The sequence below is a fragment of the Argiope bruennichi genome, chromosome X1 (genome assembly GCF_947563725.1).
Source record: "Argiope bruennichi chromosome X1, qqArgBrue1.1, whole genome shotgun sequence".
NCBI classification, from domain to species: Eukaryota; Metazoa; Arthropoda; class Arachnida; order Araneae; family Araneidae; genus Argiope; species Argiope bruennichi.
In genome coordinates, this window is record NC_079162.1 from 56,855,351 (window position 1) to 56,879,551 (window position 24,201).

At 27.4% G+C, this 24,201-nt stretch overlaps 1 long non-coding RNA gene across 1 annotated transcript; it reads right to left on the bottom strand.

Annotated features, from left to right (window-relative positions):
• Positions 1-4,474: 4,474 nt before the first annotated feature.
• Positions 4,475-21,870, bottom strand: LOC129958978 (uncharacterized). Its single transcript, XR_008783362.1, has 2 exons — positions 21,705-21,870; positions 4,475-4,734 (listed from the first exon to the last, which is right to left on the bottom strand). It is a non-coding gene; the product is annotated as an uncharacterized LOC129958978 (long non-coding RNA).
• Between the last annotated feature and the right edge of the window lie 2,331 nt (positions 21,871-24,201).

Sequence of the window (24,201 nt, forward strand, 5' to 3'; positions counted from 1 at the left end):
AGAATTTCCGTTTACAGCTATAATCAGTTTCATAATATTTCATTTTCTCTGACTCACTCATTCGCTGATGTGAATGACACGAGTCATTTCAATTACAGTGTTTGAAAAGATGAAAGCATACAACTACCAATTTAGTCTGATGAGCAGCTGGTGAAACTCGCAGCAGCGTCGAATGTAAAATGCATTCATTATTCAACAAGAATAATAGAACTTAACTTTTAGTCATAGCAATTGAAACGGTAATTCATATAATAATAATAAATAACAGAAATTAATTTTTTCTGACATTATGATTGCTTTTGATATTTGTTAAAATATATGACGTGGTATTTTTTTATATATCAATATTTATATTTCTTTTTCGCTAATGCTATATGAAGTGATAAAGGAGAATTTATAAAGAAAATATTACTTATCTCTTTGGTAACAAAAAGTTACATTAAATGCAAGAACATTTCAGCTACGTAGATTTAAACGTTTTTAATAGTAAAAAAATATTGAAAATTTAGAATTATCAGCTAAATATTTGAACTTTTTTTCTTCAAATTTTTGTACCCTATATAGCATTAAACGTCTGCTCAGAAAATTCGAGGTAAGCCATTATAGCTAAAGACCTTCAGTTTTATGAAAAATATCTAAGATAATAATATTTGCTTCTCCTATTTATATAAAACCCTAAAAATACCTATAACACTACATTTAAAATCAAAGACATAAAACTGTGCTAGATATTGCCAATCAAGCCTAGAATTTTTAAATGTGTATTTCTATGAGAGTAGGTAATATAGAGTATTCGATTGTGTTCGAAGACTTTTTTTTTAAGCGACTTGTATGTTTTCTTTAATGTTAACTGCATATGTTTCTTAACTATGGAAAGAATGTAAAATCAAGCTTTAAAAATATTATTTTTTAAAAAAATTGAGGCATTTGACGAAAAATAGTTAAAAAATTAGTCTTAAGCTAACAGCCATAGATAATATTATATTTTAAATATACATAAATATCTTAGATGAGTCCATTCTTATGACGGTTATCTGTGTTATTTTCTAAAATATATTCTTGTAATTCAAAATAATTTTGTGATATAGTTGAACAAAGTTATTAAACTGGTAATTTTTCATAAGAAAATGCTTTTTACTTACACTCAAACACTTAAAAATTCAGTATTGACCTTGGTTTTTAGAGGAAAACATAAAACAAACTTTAGTGATTAATCTGAGAAGATTTCATATTAATGCTTGAATAACTTTTTGAAAAATCATTGTTACGGTCGAGCGTTTTTTTTTTTTTTTTCTTTATCTCAAAAATATCGTTTCACAGAAAAAGTATTAAAAGTTTTAAAACAATACAAAATAATACTTATAACTTGGTAATAAAACAGCTGTGACTTCATTTGTAATTCACATTCAGTGATAAATAGGACAGTTTTAAACAGTTTATAAAACAGACTATAACATTAAATTTAAAAATTCGATAATTTCATCAAAAACGATGGTTTTAAACCAGTCATATGACTGAAAATTCTGTTCAGTTGCTGCATTTATCGATGTCTGGATTTTTAAAATTGTATCGGTTTCAAATAATTTATTTTTTTTAAAACATGAAAAGTCAAAATATATCAAATTACCAATTAAAATTTACTGTATAAATTATATCTATACCTTAATTACTTCTTGACAACGCAGTATAGTTACAGTAGTATTAAAATTAGTTAATATATTTAACAACAAATTAAAAAATAGAAATTCTTTTGGATATAATTGTTGATTAAGATTCACCAGATGCTATTAAAATTCACAGTCGTTATCAGAAGAAAATTGTAAATCTTATATTTCTGCATTTTTACTATATTTCAAATGTTATACATATATGAAGTCTTGATAAATCGATACACAAATACATATATTTATTTGCTTATACGTATTTAAGAATTCTTCTTCCGAAAATTAGTTATAAAGTATTGAAAATGCAATTAAAATGAATAAAATAAATTTATATCATTACTAAATTATTTAATAAACTGCCACGTACTTCATACAACCGTGTTCTTGGTCTCCATAATATGAATTTCGAAATATCGAGGATTAAAACTAAGTGAAGATATTTGACAAAGTTTTAGTTATTTTCTATTGCCATTTGGAAATAAATAAAAGATTTTATTGCAAATTAACATGTGTTTATTCAAAAATATTTTGTATATTTAGTATATTATATATTTTATGTAAATTTTAATGCTGAATATTTGAATATTAATTGTCAATGAAATGATGTAATATTATTTGCCTTATACAATTTTTATAATAAATACTTGATAATATAATTACATTAATTAATTAATCAATATAACTACATTAATTAATTAATATAATTACACTGATTTATATTTCAAGAAAAATTTACATGCTCATCTTTTTTTAATTATTGAACTTAGTCAATATCTGGTGTGATTAAATATTGACTTTGAAATAGGGTAATTAAAGAAAAACAGTTTAGAAAAGATCAACAAAATAAACTCTCTTACATTAAAATTTTTTTTCTTTTTTTTTAATTATTCACAGCCTAGATGTTATTGATTATTACTAAAATTAATTATTACTATTGGTTATTATAATTAGTCTTTTGTGCATTGGTTTAATTTTGTATTAAAGAGTAGAAAAGTAGAGAGTGCTTAAGTAGAACTTAAGTAGTACTTAAGTTATGACAAATAGTACTTAAGTAGAAAATAATGAACTCAAATTTCACAAAATAATTGTTGGTTCCTGAATGGATTATTTCATCCAATAATGAAGTGAGATTATAATTTGAAAATTCATTGTTAAGAATAGCAATTAAGATATTAAATATTAAAAGTAATAATTATGACCAATTATAATCAATTACAATTGGGAGATTCAAGGCTAAGAATAACAGTTGGGAGATTCAGTATTAAGAATAACAATTAGAAAATTCAGTACTGCTAATAATAATTAGGAGAATCGATACTGGGATACTGGATACTCATATACCTTTCATAGACCTTTCTCAAGTGAAATCTAATATTGCATGGTAGAGATAATACATAAATATAAAATTAATTGGCATATATATTTACTAGTAAGTATATATATTTACTGGTATTCTAGAAACATATTTACTAGTATGCAATACATTCATACAAGGATTTTTTAAATTTTATGAATGAAATATAATACTTTGATACACAATTTTACTGGACAAATACACATTTTTAAATACTGTATCTTAGTATTCTTTTTAGAAAATAGTTCTTATTATTTTTTACATGCCGATCCGTTGCTTTTAGCAGATTTCAATCTTTCTTTTACACTTTTTTTTCACAAAAGATTTTATTTCTTTTTCTTTTGATACTTACTGAAAAGTTTATAAATTTTATGCCTTCTTTGAAAAGTGAAAATTTTAGCTATCTTAAATATAAAGAATTTTTTTTTATGTTTATAAAAAAATTCAACTTGTACTCATTAGAATTTTTTCGTAAAACGCATGCTTCATTAATAGTTTGAAAAGTTTGTAATATTTTTTAATAACATAATTCTTCAAAAAAATAACTTATCTCGAAAACAACGTATATCAACTTTCAAAAATATTTTCCAATACATATTCATAATTTTCTAAGAGTACATATCAACATAGGTGTTTAATATAAAATCAGAACTAAATATCTAAAAAGTGTACCCTTTCAAAAAAAGGACAGGTTTCATTTTTTTAAGTAATTTGAGAGATAACAATCTGTATTTTAATATGAGATTAAAATCATGCAGCGAATTTTTTTTATAATAACTATACGTATAAGTCGCCACATTCACTTCTTATAAATCTGGAGTCCAAAATAAAGTATTTGAATATTTATAATTTATTATATAGAGCTAATGTAAAAGATTTACTCATTTTCAAAATGCTATATATTCAAAAGTATTACACGTACCAATATGAATGATCTGTGAAAATAGCAGCAAACTCACCGACTTTTCCATACACTATAAAAATGTTTAATATGCACTCAATAGGTCTCATAACACACTCACAGGCGGGAGTTGAATTTGTTCCACACATTTTGTAATGTCATCTTTTCAATGTTATCACTGCAGCATTGATCCGTTCACTGAATTCTTTCAATGTTTTTGGTAATGGCAATCCCTCATAATTGTACTTGAAATACTTTTGAATATATAGCGTTTGGAAAATGTATCAGTCTTCTGTATTAGCTTGTATTATGACCAGACGATATTATTAGATAGAGACTATTAGAAATGCATACGACAAATAACATGGCAGTTAATATATTAGATGTATATTGATAATTTGTTAATTTCTAAGCAGAAGCAGAAGATACATGATATCATTAAAATCATCGCAATTCATTTTACCCTCAGATCTATTTATTCTTATTCAATCAAATGCTTATAAAAAATTTTAGAAAATGAAAAGAAAGAAAATGAAGACACAAAATTATACAGTGTGAATTCCAAATATGCAAAAAGCTTTTAATGAAGAACAGACAATATTTTAAAATTTTGACAATGCATTGCAATTAAAATTTTCTTCACAAAATTTTGATCCTGTGACAGTTGATTATAGGTAATCAAAGCATTCTGTGCATCTCTTGGTGTCTTTCAAAGCAGCCTGTTGTTTACCTTGTGTCAGATTACTTATGTAATTGTGTGAACCCCAACACCTGGAAATTTCATTCCTCTAGGGCATTTGCAAAAGTACCCCATACTAGAAAAAATAAAACAAAAATATTAATCAAAGAAAAATATTGAAATATAAATCATAACTAACTAATCAAAGAAATAAGACATTACTTTCTCTAAGAAAGAAACAAATTTTAAATTCAAAAAAAAAAAAATTATAAGAACTCTGAGACTTTGAAGCATATTTAAATATTTCTACCAACATTTCTTATTCAAATTTTTTGAAAGAGCACTTTTATTTAACAATTTAAACAAAAAAAAATTAAAAGGATGATACATAATAAAGATTATTGTCAAAGAAAACGTGTAATACATGATGGCCACAAAATAACATATTCTTTTGGAGTTAAAATTAATGAGCGAAATAAAAACATTATATTCGTACACAAACCTCGGGAGACATGAGGAGATGGAATCTGCAAAAGCAGAAGTATCAACAGAAGCCCATAAGAGAAATTTGGAAGGTGTTGAATAGAAAATGGGTCAATAATTACACTGAATAAATGGAAAATTGCAAAATTTCATTGATGCTGAAGTAATAAAAAATGCGCGTACGACAATAGATGATGTAGTTTATGTACCTCACAGTACGCAATCTCTTATTAATCGACATTAGAATCCTTTGGACCACGTATATTTTTGATGTTCTCAGTGTACAAAATGTTCTATCTGGTGTATATCGTTCTCTGTTGCTGGTTCCAAACTGCACTTTATATGTTTGTAGCAATTTCTGTTATTGTATTATTCGATATTGCTCTTCGTCCCCTGCCGGTTCTTATTTCTTAGTGAAGCATTTTCCAAAATTTTTTAATCACAAAACATAATTTTTTATGCAAATTTATGAAAATTTCTAAATTCTATATGAATCTCTGCAGGATCTCACTTCCCACTGTAAAACAACTTTATGTGCCAAGTATAATAGGACACATATTAAGCACAAAGCAACATCAAATCCAACAACTGCAACCCGTTCCGAAAGAAATGAATGGAGCTACACTAGAGCACAGAAAATTTGTATTATCTACTTAGATTGTGCCATTTTTTTCGTTTCTTTCTACATAGATTGTGGCATTTTTCTTCCGTTTCTTTCTACATAGATTGTGCTATTTTTCCGTTTCCCATTTTTTGTTATCTATATAGATTGAGCCAGATATGTGGCAGTAGTTCCATAATCTCTCCAACCGGCAAGTTTTGATACTATTTTTTTTCTCTCCAGGTCTTCCACAGACTGCATGGAATGTGATTTCATTCATTTGATTAACTTTAACTGTAGATGCCTCCAATCAGGGTAATTTATTTTATGATCATCCTATATATTAATTAACATAAAACTGAAAAAGTCTGAGAAAAGACTACATTTATTTATTAACTCAGAGGAATTGAGCCTTATTATTTCACGTATAGAACTGGAATGTAATATTCAGATAATAATTTACATATTCAGATCTTTCAAAATAATAATGCACACATGTTGGAATGCTATCTGCAAATTTCATTATATGAAGACATGATTGAAAACGACATAATCGTGCACAAGATCATGTTCACACATAAATCACGTAAGATATCCTAAAGGAAACATCGCTGGACCTAGAGCTGCCAGTTTGAGAGATAGCTCCTTCTGGTATTAAGTCCTCACTAAGGACAGGTTTTTTGAAATCGTAATACATTTCTTAATTAAAAATCAATCAAAGTTGTAACATCCTCTCTCAAAATTTCTAAACACAATATCACACAAAAACTATTTTTGTACCACATTAAAATTCATAAAATTAGCTTTTATTACGTACAGCGTTTTTTCTAATTTTAATAAATTTTACAAAATATTTACTATGCATATTTTACAGCAATACTTTTCAATATTTTAGTAACTGTATTTATACATACACGCATCGCAACGATATTAAATAAAGTTTTATGAATTATACTACCTTCCTATGATTTAGAAAATATTTTTGAAAATGATATAAATTTGACAAATCAATCCTAAAAGGTTATCGTGTTATTATGTTTCGGATAAAGGCTTAATTTTTTTTTTTTTTTTTTTTTTTTTACAACTTTCCGTTAAAAGAAAAAAAAATCCATTTTCCCACATATTCGGAACTAGTGCCACTCATTTAATAAGCACCAGTTACTATCTTAACAGTATTTTTGTTTTTGGAAAAATAAATTATTCCATGTTACTTTACAGGTAATTAATACTGTATTCTTATTAATCTATAATACGGTTTCCCTGCCATGTGTTCTGTTTATGATAGGAAAGAGAGATTTGCCGAGATAATTAGTAATGGTAAATCAATGATTTTGAGAACAAGCTTGATGACTTGAAGACAAATTTCGCAACTTTGGTGACAAAAATGAAAGCTCTGAAAAATATAACTTTTATGGTTCTATCTGTAATAGGAACCGAAATTTGGAGATTCTTACGGAAAAATTCACGTGTAGTCAGTCATCTCCAATCGAAACTATAAAAGCCTGAGGAGCTTAAACCACAATATATATCTCTCTGAAGATGTTCTTGTAGTGGGCAAGCTGTGAACGCTGAACGCTGATACTATTATTTAATTAGTAATTTTCTATCTGCTTGTTTTGTTAGTTTCCGTAAGTGCTGTTCTTTGTATACAACTTAGTTATGTTTTTATTACTTGCAGTTTATGTTTTTAGAAATATTCGTGGAATAAAACTTATATTTCTATTATGCAACTTATTGAACTACATTCATCGTACACTTACAGGATGATTTCCGTATCAGTATTACTGTTTATTTATACTTTTTAAGAGAGTTGAGCTATATTTGTGTAAATAGGAATAAAGTGGAAATTGCGAGAAGCCATTTCTGTAAGTAAAACATGCATAAGAAATCTGAGGGGACCAACAAAATGTGTTGCAAATGAAAAACGTTAATGAAGGGAATGTAACGGATGCGTACATAGACGAATATTTAATTTTGTATATTTATATTTTCCTGCATTTCTTGCTCTGATCTACAGGATTAATCCAGCAGGTTGCTGAAAAAAAAAAAAAAGGAAACGGTGAAGTGTAGAATTAAAGCCGTTGGAAAAAAAAAGGAAGCAGTTAAGAAGTTGAGGAAATGTCACCGAAGATAAAAAAGAAATCATTAGCACTCCAAACTGGATGCTTGCCATCTAAGCAAGCTTAACGAGAAGGTGAAGGTGCCTTCGTTTCACTAGTTATATTTAAGTTTGAAATCATTAGTATATTTAATTCACCGTTGCGTTAGAAACACGCTAGCGAGTACACTTTTGATATTTTTGCTTTTTAAAACAACTATTAAATGTAGATTTCCATTTTGGGTTTAAATCATAACTTCACGTGCTGCTGAAATAAATTAATCTACGAAATTGAATAAAACAAATGTAAAAAATATTTTCGAGTTTTAGAAATGAGATGGTTAAAATTAAAAAAAGCAGTAAAAAGATAAATCTTCCCGATAATATCTTAAAGGCTATAAATATATTGGAAGAAAGGATATTAAATTCGATATTTTATGTACTTATATAATGCGATGTTTATCATAATTTATGTTCGCTTTCAATGAGTCCTTTAATAGTATATTACTCTTTGTCTTTTTTAAAACGTAGTGATAAGTATTTGATTATTGGAATTATTTTTCTATTGAATTTCGTATTCGAAGAAAAAAAATTGCAGAGTGAAGTTTTTCTAAGTGTCTAGTTTATGTTTCTACTGTTTAATTTGATTAAAAATTGAATTCAAAATTAAATTTTGAAACTATTTTTACTATATATATATTCATTCATATGAATCTAAACAGATATTTCTAAAAAATAAAAAATAATCATGCAGTTAATCAAGAAACAGCGACTAAGAAATGAAAATCAGATGAAAAAAAAAATTGCATTTAAATGCAAGATTTTTTTTTTCCTTTTGCCTGAAAAAGTATTTTTAATTAATTTAAACAATGTAGGTTCCAAAAAGAATACTAAAAAAGTATTTTAGTTTTTTTGTAAAATTTTATTTTTAATATCATAAATGGCGAGATGATGAAAGTAATCTTACATCTTTGGAAAAATGGATACGACAAAAAAAAAATGAACATTTGATGGAGAAAAAAAAGATGTTTTGAAAATTATAAACTACAATACTTTATTTAAAGGTCAGGAACCATGTAAAGAAAGGAATTTGATTATTTAAATTTAATAGTGAAATCATTTGCAAGAATATGAATAAAAATGAATTCAGTTATTAGAAATGAAGAAATACTCTCGAATTGTGCAATGATTAGTCAAAAAAAATTTTTTTTTTGAGCTTTCCTTTAATAAATTGAAAAAAATGTCGAATTTAAAAAAATGTTTAAAATAAAATGCATTATTTTTTAAATTTATCCTTCAATAAATTAAAATACTCTTTTACTGAGCTTTATTGCGCATAGTTCATTAAGAAATGCTCATATTTATAACAGAATTTATTTCCTTTTACTATTAAGTTTCCAGATATGAGTACATATTTATTTCTCATATGCATTTCACCCTATGTAAATAATAATTAATTAGATGCTATTTATTTTTCAAAAAATGCGTTTAAATTATCTCTCAAAATAATTGTACAAATACATAGGCAACATAAAGTTGTTTTCGATTAAAGCGCAACCATGCTCTTAAAGAATTTAACGGAAAATATCCACCCGGTGAAGAGAACCCAACAGGCCCTGCGACTAGTAACCATGTTTTATTTTACACGAATGCATGAATGCATAGGAACAAAACGCAACTGAAGCGCACAAAAGAATAGCACTTTCAGAAATCAACAATATACAGCTGCAAATCATATCACACAAAAGCAACAACATAAAGCACTCAGAAAGAATCTGTAGATCAACACTTCAAAGAAGAACTATGCTCAACTACTCGCTTGAGCTCAACTTGACTCCCTTGGGCTCCTGAACTCAACTTTTTACAGCCCCAAGAAATGTCATTATTTCGTACTAAAGTTAAACCTCATATCTCAATCAAAATGTTTTGACCTAGGTTGGAATAGTTAATCAATAAAAAATTTCATAATTAACGATAAAAAATGCTAAATAATTATTTTTTATGTTATATTGATAGCTGCTATAAATTTATTAATACTTCATCAAAGGCGCCTCGATCTATACTTTATCCACTAGATTTTTAGGTTTTGTTGTTATCGTGTTCACATAGTCACGGAGATGCAAATAGAGACTTTCCTGTGATGGGTTTTGAACGAAATTGAATTGAAATCGACAAATTTGATATAATGACTATATACAGAATTTCAGTTTAAAGCGTTTTTGCGCTATCAAGTTCACAGATAGCCAAATATAATTTAATTTTTTTTATCATTATTGTAATTTTTGTTTTAGATTTACGGACGTCTATGGAATTTTTTGACGATTATAATGCTTTTTTATTATTCTTTGCTTTTGAGAAAGTGACAAAATAGGATGTTATGAATCTGAATATTGTACAATAAACTCATTTTGAACTGACTGAAATTTCTTTTAATATTTTTAAAAAAAGTTATACATATATCAATTCTTAAGTTTTAAATTTTTACAAAATGTTTTAGATAAACGTTCAGAATAATTAAAAACTTATTAAGTTAATTAATGCGAAGTTAATAAACTTAATACCATTGCAATTTATTGTTACCTTTCCAAACGAGAGGCCTCCATCAGTTTGCGCACGATGGCATATAGTATAGTTGTCTTCTTAATTTTTCGCCTATATACCAGAGTCTAGAAAAAAATTATACGAAAATTTACATAACAAAAGAGTTTATATAATATGAATTGGGCATTCAATTTATGATATTCACGAGCGGTGGCATAAATTCATGTTTCCGTAATTTTTCAGCTATGTACCAAAATCTAGAAAAGATTGATGCAAAAATTTACAAAACAGAAGAGTTTATATTATAAATTTAACATTCAATTTGTGATGCTCACGACCGGTGGCATAAATTTATGCCTTAGCAGTTATTTAGCTACATAGCAAAATCTAGAAAATAATTATACGAAAATTATCATAAACGAGATTTAATTTTATAAATCTGATGTTCAGTTTCTAATATTTTTAATCCACTCATTGCATCTATGACTATGATGATTATTCTTTTTAACGATGACTATACAAATCCCGAAACTATTATGAATAAGGAGCGTAATTAATTTAACATGCCTCATGTTTAGTAAGGGATGAATTTTGAAGTCGATTTTTTAAATTTCTAACCCATAATGTGCCATAGTTTTGAAATGTTGCGTAAATGTGTGTTCTCGTTGACACTGCAATATTTTGATATTTATCAGGCATTAGATTTTTTAATTAATTTAAATTTTCGATTTGAACTGATTTGTTATGCATTTCAAAAAGCAAGTGTAAATTGCAATAATAAAGCAATATAAAAAAATTCGTCAAACGCAATATATTTCAAGTGTTCGTAGCAATTCATATTTTTTAGATAAGAAATCAAAAATCTTATAAGAAAGTGCAAAATAGAAAGGAAATGTAAGAATACTTATTCTTAGAAATTAAGAATAAGAAATAATTGAAGAATTGTTAAATAATAATTACATGTTTCCATGTGAATTATGAAGCATATTGACGGCAAAAAAATTAGAAAATAATAAAAATAAAATTTTAAAAAAATCCTTAATAAACATGCTTTTAACAGTATGCTATATGGTAGAAAATAATTTTTAATCAAAAATTTAGAGGTCAAAAGAAATGTGAAACTCTAAATAATTCGACGAAGAAAATAAGTCAAATGGAATATACTATGTAAGAAAATTTCTAAAAATTAATTAAAAATTAAAAATGTGTTATAAATATTATTAAAATTCCAGTTTACTAATAGCAGTTCTATGAACGTGTCACGCTTTTGCGATTCGGGTTCGACTTTCAAGTTTTTGAAGAAAAAAACTATTTTCTACTTTATTATCTAAATACTAAATATTGCTTGACCTTTTGACCTTTTCTAAATGAGCTAAGACGACATCGAAAATGGAATGATTGTAAAATTGCGTGTTCCTAAGCAAACATTTTATAAAGCGACTCGAAAAACGAACGAGAAACGTTTGTCGATCGTTGTGCTTTAAAAAAAACGAGCGTCATTGCGATTACGTTACTAAAAATAACTAGAAACCAGCGGAAATGTGCTCTCCTAAACTTTTTCGCATACTATGAAACAATGGTTTTATTCCCTTTTTTTCGCATAAAATTGTGGACCTTGGTTAATACGGAAAATAACTTGCATGGCATTGGTGAACGATAATTACGAAATATAGATCTCTGGCGTGATTCTAGCATTTTTACTGAATCAATAGTAATTTGGACGCTCTTTTGCCGGCTGACTGACAACAAAATTGAACACAAATTTGCAGTTGTAATCACAAGATAGCATACCAAAATCCATTGATTTAATTCATGGCGTTTATGAGTTTTGCGTTCACATGAACACGAAAGTACTGACTAAATGGTCAACTGTTTGACAGTTTTAGTTCAAAATTTGATATTTATCTATATTTTAGATGCTAAACCTGAGGTTTAAATTTTATCTACTTAGCTGTTTACATATTTGAGGTATCCACTTCACTTGTCATCGAACAGCCTGCCAGACAAATTTCCTTTGAACTGATTTTATACGTAATTTGATAGACATCTATAAGATTGGTCGTTATTCCGTATACCAAATTTCAGTCATCTAGCTCAAAGAGTTTTTGAGTTGTCATGCTCACAGTCAGACAGACATAATGTCTTTATTTGACACAGGGAAGTCTGAAAAGTGGAGATACATCAAAATCTCTTCTAATTTTTTTATAATTACAATACTTTCTCTGTACATCGAGTACGAGAAAGTAAAACTAGTAGAGAAGATTTGCATTCTTTAATTAAATCCGTTATTTAATATATTTTTTAAATGATGATGTCGTATCCGCGTTACCACGGAAAGGGAGTACAGTAGCTTCTGAGGGTAAAGACCCCTGAGCACCCGAGGGTAGAAGTCTGACTTCTAGCTCATATGAAGATGAAACTCACACATTCGCTTGCACAACCCCTTTATAGAGGGGGGGGGGCACATTCACACACCTCACAGATAGAACACAGATGAAGAACAACCATGTCCGAACCGGGATTCGAACCCAGATCACCAGGAAGATGCGCTACCCCTATGCAAGGACGCCGGCTATTTTTCTTCTTAAATAGAAATGAATGAATTAAAATGAATTTTTCAAATTAATTCTTGTCCAACTCTACTCGAAAGATGAAGTTACTAAACTTACTGGAGGACAAGTTAAGAAGCCATTAGCATTATAAATATTATGCGTAAGCTGTAAAATGTAACTGCTGTGTAAGCTAGTCGGCAGAAATGATGATGTTAAACAATAAAAATATTCATTAGAGGCATGTGTATTAATTACACTTTATAACACGTTAATTATAAAAGAATATGCAATAAATATGCATTTTTAAAATACACTTTTATTAGTGACCTTAATTAAGTGCAGAAAACTTTTATTGTAATTATTTTAAACTTTTTCTTCCATTTATAATTTATTATTGCTTTAATTATGTAAATAATCCTTAAATATTTTAAAAATAAATAACAAAAAGTATTTTTACTGGCAAAAACTTTTATTTAAGTTGTTAGTGCTTCAATTATGATTAGTTGAAAAACCAATGCAAAATATGCGTGCTAAATAATTCCTTTAACTTATTTTTTATTGATTTTCTTATCGGTTAAAGCAGTGCGTAGTTTAGCTGTATTTGTGACAACAAAAAGCGGAAACCCTCGAGGACTATAGCATTTCCGTTTAACTTAAGAAATAATATGAAATGAACTGCTACAGTTGGCTGAAGAATTCTCAACGAAAAAATTATTTTATTTAAAAAAATAAGAGAGGGAAAAAGAAAAAAGAAAGGGATATTTAATATAGAGATTTATATCAATCCCACAATATTTGAAAGATTGATATAAATCTACAATCTCAGTCAATTGAGATCAATATTTCTCTACAATTATACAATATCAATCAATATTTCTCTGCAATTATACAATCTCAACCAATATTTGAGATTTATATAAACAACATAACTATTTTAATGTTATTTACATATTAGGATTTAATTTAATTGGTTCGTTCGAAGGCTGCGTTTATCATGATTGAAGAATACATAAATTTGAAATAATTTAAAATTGTTCCTTGTGAATATCTTATTTCGCAAGGAATATTACTAAGATAATATAACCTATAAGGATTTTTTTAGTTATAACTAATGCCAATACCTTTAAGTAATACTTATACCGTATACAATGTAAAATCGCGAATGAATCTCTTGAATTTACTACAATATTTGCTTCGTGGATTGCTTGTACTATCTAGTTTAAGAGACTAGAATTCAAGTATTGATTTCTAAAGGGAAAATACAATAAAAAAAGCAGTTTTCCTTTAGCTCAAATATGAAGGATTTCGCCCAAGTTTCCAAATTTTAGAAATTGGAAGCTTTTTTCATCGATCCTTCTTATTATTATTCTTTACGTGATCTATCTGAAAAGCAATTAAAAGTTCTACCTGTAAAAAGTGTGACGGGGCATTTTAGTAGCCGGATTTAACCCTATATTTCCGGTCTAAATTCTTTTCTCAATTTCTAAGAATAGAAAGGCTTCATATCTTCCAAAGGTCAACTTTTATTCGGAACTAGGTTAACGCATCAAAATGGGTGATTTTTAGCCCCAGAAACAATTAGTTACATGAAAAAAAAATAGGCGTGTTCTTTCTTCGAATTTCTAGTATACTTCCTCCTAAGAAAGTTACTTAACACTTGGGGTCAAAAATAATTGCGCCCAGGTGCTGTGCAACAAAATTTCCTGGTTGACCTAAATAAAAATACTCTCAGGTGTCTTAAAATTGTATTTTATTTCACTTTTTTATCAAGATTTTTTTTTATTTACTTACCTCGAATTTTCGGATTGTCATAAAATTCCTTTTTATGACACTTAAAAAACTATACACTCAAAAAATATCTATTTAATTTCTCATACTTTCTTTTTACCGCTGATTTGTAAAATTTATTTTTCACTTTATACAAGATATATTAGTTACAAATAGATGCCTTAAGTATTTTTATAAGCAAATATTATATATTTTTTTATAATATAAAAATATAATGAATTGTATTGTAATTGCATGTGATTTTGTATGATTTATATGAATTTATTTACAAATGACATCGTACTTGTAAATAAATTCAGTAAATAAGAATTAATACAACATTTTCCTGGGACAAGATAGGCAACGCTATCGTAAGTTATATTCAGATAATTATTTATTTCAACATTCAAAATAATTTTTTATGCTTAATTTTTTTAACGTAGAATCAACGGAAAGCTTTTAAATCTGCCTCTAAAAGGATACACACTGGGCAGATGAAATTTAGATGAAAACAAAATGTTCATTTAATAGTCATTTTATAGAATTTTCTGCATAGGTAAAGGTTAATTTTTAGTTTAAAGGAAAAAAAAAGTAATAATTTGTTACAAATACGTTGGGAAGCCGTTAAATATGTTACAAAAAGGATATGAACATCACTGGGCAAATCAAATACTAATGGAAGCTAAATCTAATTTTATGTAACAGCTTGAAGGAGAATTTTCAATATAAGTGGTAGTAAAAAGTAATTGTTTAAAAGGAAAAACGGTTCAATTGTCACAAATACTTTTTAAAAGAACCATTGAATCTGTCACAAATATGATACATACTTCACTAAATAGATTAAACATAAACGGAAAATAAATTTGATTTTACATATTTATATGGATAAAAATGTGCGGAATAAATGAAAATATAAAGTTATTGTTTGAAATGAGGCAGCATTTAAAATTCAATTTAATCTTTTTTTTCCAATCTTTTAGTTTTACTCTGATTAGCTATCTCTTTCGAACGAAATTTACACGAAACTGAAATTTAAAGGATGAATTTGATGTCACAAAGACATTGTAACGTATATTGCCTTTATTTTGCTGTATACAAAATACAAGAGAGAGAAAGCACTGTAATAAAAATAAGCGATTTCCAGAATTTTTATGAACCTCCGTGTTCTGGACATTCGCAGATCAGAAAAATATATTTATGAAATCATATAATCTGTCTGCAAACATGCTATTTCAAAAACACAACACTAGGGTAAAATTCGGTATGCTAACGTAAGGCAAACCTTTTACATTTTTCTCAAATTCATGAAAGGAAAATCTGTTTGTCTGTGCATCTAAAGGCATATGAGCTGAATAATTCAAGACCGAAAGGAAATAAATCTATGGAATTCAACATATAATTTTATCATCAAAATTGTAAATGCATATTAAATTTTTAGATAAAATCCATCATTAGGATTAATGTCTATTAGAAGTGTTGTTAGTTGGCAAAACGGGTCGAATGAAAGATGATCTGCTGGAAAATGCATTTGTTGATTTCTTTGTAATAAAAGGATATTATGAGAAACTCGCAATATTGTGGAAATACACAGGATAATCCATGGGGGCCTATTTACAGTTTTTGCTAGTTTTCTTGAAGATATGTATATAATAAGTATATATATATTTTGTCCAGTAATAATATTAATAAGTAGATATAATAACCCTGGGTGGAGTTTGAAAGTCTCGCCGACAATGGGAAAAATCTCAACTTTTGTTTTAAAGTCTAGCAACTCCGCCAAGGTTTTATTTTTTTTTTTTTTTTGTATGCCAATAGAACTAACTATGATTAAAAATTAGTTATGTGAGTGTAACCTTTACGTTTTATTTACATTTTTTATGTTGGATTGTAGGAAAGGTCATTAAATAGAGATCTGATCTGAAATTTTTGTTATATATTAAAATTTACTCTGACCTGCAAAGCAATAGGAAATGCTATTTTTATTATACTGATTTATTATATTCTCCCTTCAAATGACAGTTGGAAGCTATTTCTATTATTTTGTTTCAGAATTTTTTTTATTTTGTATTTAGCATTGTATTTTTTTTTTCTGTTAGTGAATCACTATTTGTTTCGATCAATTTTTACTGTTTGGTTTTGATTTAAATGTTCAAAAAATTTTTCATTCATAGAATTCCGGATCTTTATTGTTTACTTTTGATGTTATTGTATATTTATGCCTAAATTATACTGCAAATTATTATTTTTTTATTTTTAAGCACTCTTCCAATGTGTATGATCTATTTTACTACAACATTTATTAGTTAATCTGTGATAATCGGATCTAAGATATTGAGAACAAGATAACAGTCTATGTATAGGACGCATCTTCTAGTAAATTTAATAATAATGTTTTTTAATTATCTTTCTTGGAGATATACGTATGATAAATTTAGTACTTAATACATAATTTCCATTTCATCAAAACGAGTTTATCATTTTTAATTATGTATCTTCGTAAGTGATTATAAAAAAGACCTTAAAAAATTATTTTTACCGTTTTTGAAAATCTCATATTCTGCATTGCAGTAATTTTTTTACAATCTTGCTTTAGTACTAGTTTAACTTGAGTGCTTGTAACTCTATAAAAAATTCGTAAATCAAGATGCTTTGAATTCTGCATACTTGTTAATAAACCAAATTATCCGAGTAATTATTTTGAAAACATTTTAAATGACAGCATGCTCTAGTCTTGAATTACGAATGATTTAATAAAACAAGGTTAACTTTGATAATATCTAAAAACTCGACATGAATCGTGCCGATTTTGAAATAAAAATTCGGAAAACACTGGAATTTTTAGTGTATTCAAGATGTAAATAATGGCACTATTTCTTTTGACGTTTTCAGTTTCTAAAAATCCTAGGTTTGTCCGTCAATTCTTCTTTCCGGGCTTTTTTCATTATCTATCTCAGGTGTTACAGAAAGCTCTGTTTGAAAAAAGTGTGAATGGGGGACAATTTGATAACAGATTTAACGCTGAATTTTAATCTAAGCTCTTTCAAAGTCTCCAAAAATATAGATATTTATTTTCTTTCATGGAAATATTTAAAAAATTAGTTTGGGCAGCTTTTGAAATATTTTCTATAATCTAACAAAAGATACTTTTCTAACAAAACAACTTTCCATCATAACGGTCTTCGTATTAACCTGCTGTAGCTGTTTTTTCCCATTAAATATCCGAATTTGATATATAACTTTATTCACTAATTTCTTCAAGATGAACTATGAAATCGTAGTTTCCAATTAAGGGGCCGGTGAGGGTGATCGCACATTGACTCAGCAGGGGTGAGTCAATGTACATCTTCATGCTAGTGAAAACTTTCACAACCAGACTTTGTTAGGTTTCATGAGGGTGTTGAAGTCAGATGGGGGTCTGCGATCTGCCGGGCTTCTCTTTTGCGCTGCGGGGGGGGGTGGAGATAATTCGCGTCGACTCATCGTTTGTCCGTATGGTTTTAGCTAGGGCGGACTTTGTTTTTCTGCTATATACACCCTTACTGACCTTCTGATGGTATTGATTTTTTACAATGTAACAGAGAGGCAGTTTAGAATCCAAGGCATTTTATGACCCTAGCATTTACCAGTAAACTGAATTATTCGTGAACCGGTATTAAATGATTGTAATCGGAGTTAGGCTGTAATTCTTACTTGCAAATGTTTCAGCTTTTGATCAAGGGATACAGATTTATCCTTTAATCAAATATCAGTTTTTATTTATTTCTGCGCCTTTCAAGGCTTTTGTTTTTATTATCTATAATTCCTCAAATTTTTTATTTGGTTTGTAAAGGACATTTTTAAAAGTTGCGAAAAAAATTTTTTAAAGCATTTAATCATACTTTTTCTTTTTTTCAAAACTTTTTTTGCGAAACAACTACAAATTCATAATTTTTAGAAAGAGAAAAAAAAAATATTATTTTATTAGTTAATATTATTTTTATCTACTTTACTATAAAAATATTTAAATCTTTATTACTTCATGGTAATATTCTGCTACAAATTTGATGTGTTCAGAATCGCTGAGTCATAAAGTAATAAAAAGGTTTAGTACGGTCTAGGTTTAAAGATTTATAATTTTTATGGATAAAGATGTTGGGAGAAAATAATAGAAACTCATCGAGTTAGATTGCAAACAATGAATGAAAAAAATTAACTTTAAAAAATGAATGTTACCAATTAATTAAAAACAATATGAGAACGAAAACCATCAAATTCTTTGTAAACTATTAACTGGTATCTGAGATTTAAATCTGTTGTAACAAAAATGGAAAATATTTTAAATTTTCTGTTATAGATTGCACTTAAATTGCCTATTTATATTAGATTATACATAAACTTCCTAAAAGGTGGATATGAAAGCTGTAAATCTTCAAAAAAGTTGCTGAAACAAAAATAAAAAATATTTTTGTGAAAAGAAATTTTTTCTGAATTTTCTGTTAAAGATAACCCTAAAATTTCCAATTTGTTTTTTTTAATTCGCTTAAATTGCATGCAGTTAAATTGCCTAAATGCGGATGTGAAAACTGTAACCCCGATCGAGAATACTGCTGAAGCAAAAAATGAAATTATTTTAGATAAAAAAAAAAATCTAAATTTTCTGCTAAATATTGTATTTAAACTACTTGTATTTATGAATATGAAATTAAGTTGCTAGAATAAGAAAGGAAGATAACAAAAGGCAGAGAAATGCCGAAAACTGCAATGAAAAATGGTTCACAAATTTCCTCTTTTTGTTATGGCGCAACATAGCAAAATTTGATTTCATGTTATTAAAAAGGATAAACATTTCCTCTTGTATGATAAAATACCACAAAAATAATCAAACAGTTTTAGCATTGTGAGAAGTTTGGAGAAATTAATGGGATGGTAGCATGTCTAAAAAAATTAGAATAGCGGGAAAATTAATATTTTCTGTACATTTGTCTCCAATCAAGTTTAACTTCGGTGAAAGCTGCAACAGACATAAAATCGAAAAAAACAAACAAACAAACAAAACAAACAAACAAACAAAACAACAACAAAAAAGCAGGCGAAATTTCTGCAGAATAAAAGTAAAACTCAGTTATATACAAACAATAACGAATCTAAGAAACATGCTGGCTTAATTTGATTTCAAAAACAATTCTTTGCAAAATTCAATAAATTTTGAAACGCAGGATTCAAATATTTCCCGAAAATAATGTGATTTGGAAAAATAAATGTAAAAAAACTTTCCCATTTGAAAGAAAAAAAAAAAAAAAAAAAAAAAAAAAAAAAAAAATATTCTTCTAGAATGGTACTTTACTTCAAATTTTTATTCAAAGTTCTCTGTAACAAGATTCAAAAGAGAAAATTCATTTACAAATAAATTTTCAAGCAAAAAAAAAAAAAAAAAAATCCCTCGAAAAAAAAAAAATCTCGCTCAGTACAATTTAGAAAAGAGCAAATATAAAATTAAATAATTTTAAAAGGCAAAGTATGTTTAAGAAGATCAAACTAATAAGAGAAAAAAAACAATATATTAAAAAGAAACAACACCACCAAAACTCAAAGAAGAATTTACACCTAACGAAAATATGATCTAAATTGGAGGAAGGCAGTCACAAAAAGAAGGGATTTTATTTAACTCAGAATATAAGCAAGCTTATTATATAAAGGCATGTGTCAGTTAAAAATTAACAAACAAAAATATCATGACATTATTATAAAGTCTGAAATGAAAATTAAAAAAAATATGGATTACATTCAGAAAGAAGAATGAAAAAAGAATAAAATACTATTTGCAAGTGCTAACAGGAAAAGGAAATGTGAAATAAAAGCATCATAATTTATAAACTCACAAAAAATAAAGGAATAATGTATAAATAAATTTAGGAAAATAATAACAGAAAACAAAAAAAAATCACATTAAAACAGATTTTGCTTGTGTTATGATACAGACAGAATTAGCTATTAAAAACTCGATAAAAAATTAAATGCTACTAAAAATAAAATAAAGAATTTTTAAATTACTTAAATCTTAAAAGAAACTTGAAGGAATAATCTGGAAATAAATAAATACAATCAAAACTTTGAAAAAATGGGTTCAAAATAAGGAATCTCTATGCAGATTTCTATCCTAAAATAGAGACATATACTTTACAAAAACAAATAGTGTTTTAATTGAATCATATGATCACATATCGAATAATCACTAAGATTTACGCCAGCATTCCTATTTAATTGCAGGTAAAAGCGAAGAATATCATAATTGTTAAATCTTAAAACTCTTTCCTTAATAGGACTGTATTTACACAAAAAGTATAGAGAATATACAAGGAGTTTATATATATTTTAATACATTAGTATGGGTAAACAGAAAATTGAAACAAAAAGAAAAGCATTTTACTGCAGAGTATTATAATTTAATTTGTTTACCATTTGTATCACGAGAGAATATAATAACGTGAACTGTCAAGTAGGTAAGATTCTATTGTTCTCTTTCAAACTGTTGAGAATGATATAAATTACATCGAAAACATTGAAAAAATATCTCATTTTTCGAAATCATAGCCCCAATTATGCATCTAAAGTAATCCGATAGACTCTAATAAATAAATACTCAAATAATTAATTTTAAATAATTAGTTTATATCTGATTTCTCGAATCACAATGTCAACTCAATGTAAAAATAACCAATAAAAAAATACTGTGTAAGTAAGCTTTAAAATGCTTATTTTTTGCGAGAAGTCGGGAACAAATAAATAGAGTAACTAATAAAAGTAACCTTGAAAATGCTGAAAACTATCGGACTTCTCGAATCATAAAGCCAAATAACATAATCCAACAGAATCCATTAAAAAAAAAGTTGAATTATCCGCTTTAAAATGCTTATTTTTTTTTTACTGAAAGACCAACTACATTTAAGTTAACTAAGAAAAACTAAGAAAAATGCTCATAGCACCAGAAGTATATATTAAAATATCCATTTTTTTCCATCCTAAAAATTGAAATCTATATATTTTTTGCATATTACTTATTCAATATTAATTTGAAAAGAACTTACATCAGAATGAGTAGGATTAGAACAACGAAGAGTATGACGAGCATGATTGGACTTTGCTGCTGGTTATGCAGTTTCAAGCTGTCCTGTCAATACAGTTGAAAATAATGCTGTCAATATCTTAGTGCTATTTTCAAGACTAAACGACAAATTGCTTGTAAAAACTTTAGGGATGGGTTTACTTTATAAATATTGAGAATCTGGGTCAAACACAATTTGTAGATGACCTCTTTTAACGCTCTCTAACAAATCTTTTTACTTTTTACTTTTTTACTTCCTATCGAGCACTCCCTTGGGGCCCATGGTGATTTTGACCTCTTAAACCGACTGTCGCCGAAATCGTATTTTTTTTTATTTTATTTATTTTTTACTTTTTTTGTCTATGAAGTACATCAAGAAAAAATATTGCAATAACCGATAAATCCGATATTGAGATTTCATGAAACTCCAAGTTTTAAATTTCCAAGCCCCCCCCCCTCAAAAAAAACCAATTTTGGTGTAATGTCTTTCTATTCTGTCTATCTGCACACATATGAACACAAAAACTTGAAAAACGAAAATTTGAAATTAAGCATTTGCATCACAGTTGTAGATCTATAACTTTGGGATTTGTAATTGGGAATCTGTAATTTTGGGCCAAACCCATCAAAGCACAGATTATATGTTTGTTTGTTCTTTCGTTTACAAGTGAATGCGATGACAAAAACTAAACGAAATTAATAAGCTTTGCCATGTGCTTTTTACATCAAATTGTTGACGTGCATCAAATTTTACATCAAATTCCAAAGATATTATCAGTTTTGACAATATATTGTAAATTATTTTCTTTTGTGACAGAATGTTGGTAGGTAGTAAGAATTGCAATCCCGTTTTATTTCTCAGTTATATTATAGTTATTTATCGAATGTAGTTTTATTTGTTTAAGAAGTATCTGCTTAAGCAAACCTTTTGGTATTGAATAATGAATAGGACACAATTTACGATTGTCATTAGCATGTCTAAATCTGCTTCTTCATTTACTCAGACATTTATGTGATAAATTGTTAGTTCAAGCCTGCATTGCATCATAATAGGTTAAAAAATTAATAATCAGTGTATATAATCGTCCCCTGCCCTCTGTAATGCTGAGCTGCGTCTAAAAATATCCTTGTCTTGTTGGTTAGCGTCTTTACCAGATGCGCAAATTCCAATTTCTGTTTTAACATCAAACAACTGAGGTTATTTTTTTATGCTTCAAGTGACTAATTTACCATGTATGTGCATAAAGATAAGTATGGATAAAAATCAATTAACTCCACGTTTTATTTTCATTATTTTGTACAGGGTTGTAGCAAAGGTTAATAAGCTGAAGTCTGCAATACGTCTTGTTTTAAATTTATACTGAATAATTATATTCTTTCCTCGAGCATCAGTTGGAGTTGCTAATATTTTCTTTCAGTATTTTTTATTTTTTATTTGGCATTTTTTCAGTTAGTGGAGTACTATTTGTTTCAATTTATTTTTTAAAATTAGTTTTGATTTGAGTGTTTTCGAAGTTTTTCATTCTTTATTGTTTACTTCTAATGTTATTATATATTTACATTTAAAGTGCGCTACAAATTGTAACTTTTTCTTTTTTCTGAATGACTCTTTCGAAAATATTTTCAAACATCATATTATGATTGACATTAGAACCGAACGATTTTAATAGCTTACACTTTTCTGCTTATAGCATAAATTAATCTTACTAATTGAGTTAAAGCTGATGACTACATAGATTCATGGCATCTTTTAAATGCAGTCATGTTTCTCATACTACAACTATATACTATCTTATTCTTCATATAAGCTGCCTAAATAATAAATGGAATCTTTCTTTCGATTTGAACAATAAAAGAAATCGTACCATTAAATTTTTGATGAAACAATGGAAACGATTTAAATTTCATTGCAACATTGAAATTTATTTTTGAAAATTCATACAAAAATTACTTTTACAAAAAGTCCTAAAATTTTGGAAAAAATCTACCCGTCAAATGAATTGGAATTATTAAAAAGCTAATATTTTGGATTTCAAAAAGATGTAAAAATCGTATTAGTGCGATAATATTTTTCGAATTTAACGGGGAGAAAGTGCCAAAATGTCGATTTTAATTAATGAAAACAAGAAATTTTAATAAACTAACGAAATATTAGCAATGATTACAAAAAACCCGCACTAAAATGCACAGTTTTGGATATTTTCAAAAGCATAAATGTCCAAAGCTTGTCAGTTGTACGTTTAGAACTGATGTGTAAAGCACAAAAATGTATACACCTTTTTTATTCAAAAAGATATAAAAATCGTGTTAGTGCGATAATATTTTTCGAATTTAACGGGAGAAAATGCCAAAATCTCGATTTTAATTAATGAAAACAAGAAATTTTAATAAACTAACGAAATATTAGAAATGATTACAAAAAAACCGCACTAAAATGCACAGTTTTGGAGATTTTCAAAAGCATAAATGTCCAAAGCTTG